A 6,532-nucleotide genomic window follows, 5' to 3' on the forward strand; every position below is an offset into this window, starting at 1 on the left:
TATATATAAAGTCTATTAGTAACCCAGGGTGAAGAATTACTTATTCTTCGCCTTGGTCGATCGACCACGCCAGTTCGAGCCACCTCCGCACGCGCTGTGCCGACCCTCAACCGTATCATGAGGAGCGAGGTAAGGGCATGTACAATGGTTGATAAGATAGCCTTATCTTAAGTCTTGCATGTAATTAAGAAATGACAAAAAAACATGTCTATAATGGGTCATCTCTTAGTCTTATCTTTCATAACTAGCTATTCCTAAAAACGTGGTGAGACATATTGTGCTAAGAGATCATCTCTTGTCTTCTCTTAAATAAGAAAAGACAAGGCTTTTCTTATGAATTCTCTCTCCTCCACATCATCATTTATCCTACGTGGCATTGCTAAGATAGAACCATTGTACATGCCCTAAGGGCATGTACAATGGTTGATAAGATAGTCTTATCTTAAGTTTTGCATGTAATTAGAGATGACAAAAAAACATGTTTACGATGGGTCATCTCTTAGCCTTATCTTCAATAATTAGTTGTTCCTAAAAATATGGTGAGACAAATTGTGCTAAGAGATCATCTCTTGTCTTCTCTTAAATAAGATAAGACAAGCCTTCTCTTATGATTTCTTTCTCCTCCACCTCATCATTTATCCTACGTGGCAGTCTTAAGATAGAACCATTGTACATGCCCTAAATCTTTTTTGTGACGAGGTAAGATTTTCCCCTTTCAAGTTCGCAAAAACTGTTTTCTGTTCGTGGGGTTAGCCTACTCCTATGCATCCTCCATTCCAAGTTCAATCCCTGCGGTTTTCGGCGGCGACTCGCTTGCGTTAGCTGGCTTGCGGCGTCGTGGTCGGCGGCTTAGTGAGTGGGCAGCGGGAATGATGGCGTGGTGGTCGACGGATAGGCTGGGCGTCCCTGAGGGTGGGCGGTTGACCACGGGTGCGCGACGGCCTGGTGCTTGGCGGCCACGGCGGCGTGGTGAGCGCGTCGTGGCCTAGATGTTGGGAAGCATGGTTTGTGGTGGTCGGCTGGCTGCAGCGGCAGTTCAGGTGGTGCTGGCGGCGGCACTATGAGCAGTGCTCGCGGCGGCACTGGATCGACCGTGACCGCTTCGTTCCATCCTCCGGCCGGCTGCCACGGTTGCTTGATCCAGTACGTGTTGGTGAGTTCAGTACAGATCTCTTCAACGCCTCCTCTATGGATGGGGTTGATGCCCTGTATTTCTTTTGCCCCAAATCCCTAATTGGATATAGATCTCTATTTAAACACGGAGTCTGAAGTCCCACTCTAATCATTGTTATGTAGTCTCTTCTCTGTTTGAAAGTGACAATCTTCTGGCAATTGGTTGCCTCTGACTTGTTGTTACAAATCGTGTATTGTTTTGTTCATAGCCTGATGCATTTTGCACTATGATTGGAATGTGAAATATCTGACGGCATTGAACAGTTGGTATCTTTTTCACTTGCCGTCTTAGACATAGACCGTTCTGTTTTGGGCAAGTTGCTCAGAGCAGATAGTTGTTTGATTAATTTTCTGACTAATTAATACCAATGGGATTATGGGATGTGGAGGTGTCTTATGTACCTGTCCAAGAGCTCGCCTCGGCATCCTCACGAAGTCGAGATCCTGACTAAGAGAGCTCTCCCCAATGTGTGCAGTTACTGCTCAACATGTAAAGAAGCTAATTGTTGTTAATACAATCAATATTTTTGCTGATTAGTTTTTGGAGGGCAAATCATTGCGGCGCTGAGCAGATGTCCAATTTGATTTGTTGAAGTGGATCATGGTTCCTCCTTTACTGATGAATGTTGCATGTAAGACAGCCATAACACTCCTTTCCTGTGCATAACGTGGAAATGTTATATATGCCTCTGCTATGAAAAAACCCGGAGATTGACCCGGAAACAAGAAAATTATATAAAGCTCAAGTATTTTATACAACAACAATAAACTAGCCCTTTCTAAAATATAGCAATTGTATCTACGCAAGTTTCTTATACTATTGTGTGTTAGCACGTTGTTCTAGCCTACAGGTTTAGTTGATCCAGAGATACATTTATTATCCATGTTTGAGTATGCAGTGAAAGCTTATCAATTCATTTGTTGAGGACTAGAAGCTTATCAATGAATTGGATGATGAATTTTCTAGCTTGGAAATAGCCAACTCTCTCCCTGCAAAATATAAAAAGTTGTTGTTAGCTCTCATATGAACGTGTATTTAGAAAATTTTGGAAGTTGAGGAGCTTGAAGAAAATGTACTTTCTTTTTCATGTGCATATACCTCTTGGGTATTTTAATGAAAACTGGAAGATTTTGTCTTCTGGTTGTTCTTCATGATACTACTACTCGTTCTATACAGATAAAAAGAAATCTATGTGTACATGAATACTTGCAGTTTTCACATTACTGATTGCTTTTCTTTTCAACTCGGAATTTTTGTAATTTGTATACTCCTTATTGCCTTGTTTCCTGTCTGGGTTGTTGTGTTCCGAATGTTATTTTTACGTGGCGTTGTGACGCCTCTTACTGTCTTTGCTGGATAACTTTAGGAGACATTCCCACCAGGCTTCAATGGAGGGGAAGGTAGCCGCTAGACTTGGACTCAAATGGACACCCTGCCAGGAGAGCACCATGGAGAAGACGGACGAGGTGAAGAGGCAGTCCTTGCAGAGATGGGTGGCGGTTTCCGGGACCTGAAGCACCCACATATCTGTGTTTTGATTTCTTGTTTGAAACTACTGGGCGTCCATATCACTATCACTTCACCATCCAGTGAAGAATGGATCCATCAACTCTAATATGATTAATGTCATCTTCCTTGGGGCTTTTTTTACCACTGCCATAGACAAGTGTTTATTTAGTTCATGGTCATTTCTATTTAGTTCGTGGCTGATGGGAGCATGAGGAGTACCTTTCAAACTACTGTTCCTCTTTTCATCTTATAGTTTTTGTTGCTTACATTTTGCCATGCATCTCTGACAGAGAAACAGGACAGAGAAGTCAAGAGGAGCATTAATGATATGTGTAAATGTCACTGTTGTCCAAGTTCTGGAACTTTTTCACTAATCGTTGTTGAAACTAGGGTCATCTAGACGAGGTGGTTGTAAAGGCTAACTAGAAATACATCTTTGAAGAAACTATAGGGTCATCCAGATGGAGATTTTGCAACCTCTATACAAACGCCTGCAGCTTGGCCAGACTATTGCCCATCTCAAGATAGGCTGGAGTGTGTTCTACTACAGAAAGATAGTTTTGTTTTTAGATGTTGAATTTTTAGATGCTACTTTGTCAAGCAGTGTACTGAATTTGTTGTAAACCGACCTAGTTATGAACTCACATCAACTTTGTTCATTGTAAACTGACCTAGTTATATAAGAAATCCAAGTTTATTTCGAGCAGTTTTTATGTGGTGTAATGACCATTGCAGCAATTACTATATCTTGGCAACAACAATCAGGAAACGTTTTGCGAGTTGTCTAGAGCTAATGAGTTGAACAAACGACTTGATGATCTGGTAGATAACAGATGTGCAAAACAGTAAAATGCAGAGCAGGAATCCCAAACCTAAAAATAAACATGAGATTTCGCAGATACACTCAACAATACTATTAGTGACAAGCCTATCATAATCTGTTGAAAACACACAAATTAGTATAACAAACTTGACGTGCTACTTCTACACGGAATTTTGACAAACACTCGCATGGAGCAATTTTATCGACATAATAATTCAGAAGGTAAATGCATTACACCTCAATCAAGTATTCGCTATACATCATGAAAATGAATTGGCGGTGAAATCTTTGCCTTCATGTTACAAATTTCGCTTGCATTCAGATCTATCTTTTGTGAACTGAATAACTAGAGTCCAGCTGAATGAGATGTTCCGTTCATGGCATAAAAATTCAGAATTCTTCTATCTTCTTCTTGCTTTGGCAGCTTCAGTCAGGCTTTTGAATTTGTGGCAAGCATCAACAGGTCGAGCAGATGCACGTGGTTGTGGTTGTGCTAAACAGAAAATCGTATTCTGAACAAAGCAGCCCAGCCAGAAAACAAGGAAATAAGGAATACATTAAGTACCAAATACCTGTATACACAGAGATTTGTTTCATCTGTATAGAACAAGTAGTATATCATCATGAATTTCAATCTCAAGACAATGGTCTTTCACCCAAATGAAGCTTCTAGTTAGATCCATGCATAACAGTGCCAGAAGATCTAAATACGTGCTCATATGAGAGCTAACTACTTCACTACATTTTATTTTGCAGGGAGAGAGTTAGCTATTTCTCAACTACAAAATTTAGCATCCAATTGATTGATAAGATTTTAGTCCTCAACATATTTATTAATGATATTATATCCAAAACTGTACAGAAACTGCAAGTGCTTCAGTTCTATATTGCCCAAACAATCTATGGAGATGCAGATTGCAAAAGAAAACCAGAAAACTGAAGCCGACGCTAATTTGCATTACTAATTGTGGAAATTCATCAATACATTTGTTGACGACTAGAAGCTTATCATCTTCTTTCAACTGTGAAAATGGCACGCCTGGGGATGCCTTTTGTGATATAATTTCTACCTGAAAACGTAATTTCCTAATTTTTATGTGAAAATCAATGATTGCACCCAAAAAACTCAAAAAATAATAGTAAACTCTACAAGAAGTATGTGAAGTGTTTACTTTAACTCGAGCATGAGGTATATCTACTTTAAACCCATACATATATGGTAGGAAAGTCACATATGCATTCTAAATAGATAGGAATCCCAAAAATGATTTATTTTATTCTAGTAGGAAATTTTAGCAGCACCTCCAGAATATACATTAAGTAGTAACATTATAATAATGTTTGGAGGAGCTACTAGCTGTAGGTATGACTCTGAGCTACTAGCGGCACCTCAACAATATATTTTGCAGCAAGATCTGCTCATCATGTATTGTGGTACAACGATATATCGTAGAACAAAACATTTCTCCCATACCTTCCCAAAAAAAGCCAAGAGAAATTCAGTGACTTTGATAAGGCAATCAGGCTATACAACTAAAGTCAGTTCACAAAAGGGGAATTCTGCAGAGGAAGAAAAATGTATGTTTTGAGGGAGCATATGTACATGGTGAGGCCACACCTGGATCCCTAACACAAAAAGATTGAACTAAGGAATGAGAGGTGCTTCAAACAACATCAAGAACAACACTAGTTGGACAAAAATACCTTCCTTTTGGAATTGGATATGGGTATCTCGATAAGAATCAGGAAACAGTACAAGAACTTGGCCAACAAAATTAGCATCTAGAAAGTACGCAAACTACAATGAAGAAAAACGATGCTGAGGTCGCAGCCATCCTAGGATTGTGGCGGATACGCCAAGAAAATTCTGATATTATAAGCCTGAGCATATGAATGTTTATTTCACATAGAATGGTAATTTCATGCTCCTCTCAATACAACAGACATGAGTGATTCCTTGACAAGTAATTTTCCCCATCACAACTTACCATCCCCGTTTTGATGTCAAACTCATGCAAACAAATTCGGATGCACTCTTGATGACACAAACATCCTCCAGTCTATCAAAAAATAGGTAGGAATCCCCATTTACATCATTACATGAGCTCATGAAGTAGGAGGAGAGACCAAACTTGAAGAGGAGGTCGATGATACCTACGTAGATTGTAATGACTCAAGGGCGGCTGGTGAAATCTCTAGATCCTTCCAATCGGGGAGGTGAGGATGGGACAGGAGAGAAACAGTCCCCGAGCTTGCAGAGCGCGGGGAAGCGACCAAGCGCCGGCGTGGAGCTGAGGTCGCGCTTGGACGAGGCGGCGGCGTCGCTTCCGTTGAATTGGATCACGCCGGCGGGACGACCTCTTCTCCTCGTACAAAGCCACCGGAGCTAGTTCACGACCGCAGGGATATAGTGACCTGTTTTGCTGGCCTTCGGCGATGGGGAACCGTCGTGGCGGCGGTGGATGGACGGTCTGGTGGAGATGGTGTGGAATATGGCACCTCCCCTACCAGTCTCCCACGACCCATAGAAAGTGGGCTTTCTTCCAAAAAAAATAGATATCCCTTCCCTTTTTTTGGCAGCAGAGACGCGCGAGGTAAATTTGCCTCAGAAGCTCTGCGGTCCAGGCTTTTCTTACGCTTCCTTGCCAGGGCCATGCGTCAGGTAAATTTACATTTCAAGCTTTGGCTCGGCTGGGGTGAGGAATAAGAATTCCTCACCCAGGGTCGTGCTATTCTTCACTCTAGGTGAGGAATAGTTATTCTTCACTCCTCGATTTTACCATCAATACACCGTAATTTTACGTTCTGTAAGTTTTGTCTTATTTCCGACGTAAAAAGGGACCGTAAGAAAATATATAATCGACGTAAAAAATATTTTATGTTATGTAAAATTACAAACGTAAAAACATAGTCTAAAATACACATAAACTGTAAATTTTCTTGTCTTATGACCTATATTTTTAATTTTCTTATGTCATATTTTACGTAGTGAATCAATACGAATGTAACTATTTGAATTCGAAACG

The 6,532-nt window shown here is 40.6% G+C and overlaps 2 long non-coding RNA genes across 2 annotated transcripts; one reads left to right on the forward strand and one right to left on the reverse strand.

Moving 5' to 3' along the window:
• Nucleotides 1–707: 707 nt before the first annotated feature.
• LOC119334582 lies at nucleotides 708–2,824 on the forward strand. Its single transcript, XR_005161446.1, has 2 exons — nucleotides 708–1,153; nucleotides 2,541–2,824. It is a non-coding gene; the product is annotated as an uncharacterized LOC119334582 (long non-coding RNA).
• Nucleotides 2,825–3,695: 871 nt separating this feature from the next.
• On the reverse strand, nucleotides 3,696–6,035 carry LOC119334354. The gene is made up of 2 exons (XR_005161286.1): nucleotides 5,495–6,035; nucleotides 3,696–4,018 (listed from the first exon to the last, which is right to left on the reverse strand). It is a non-coding gene; the product is annotated as an uncharacterized LOC119334354 (long non-coding RNA).
• Nucleotides 6,036–6,532: the final 497 nt, after the last annotated feature.

Source organism: Triticum dicoccoides, chromosome 7A, assembly GCF_002162155.2.
Source record: "Triticum dicoccoides isolate Atlit2015 ecotype Zavitan chromosome 7A, WEW_v2.0, whole genome shotgun sequence".
Classification (NCBI taxonomy): Eukaryota; Viridiplantae; Streptophyta; class Magnoliopsida; order Poales; family Poaceae; genus Triticum; species Triticum dicoccoides.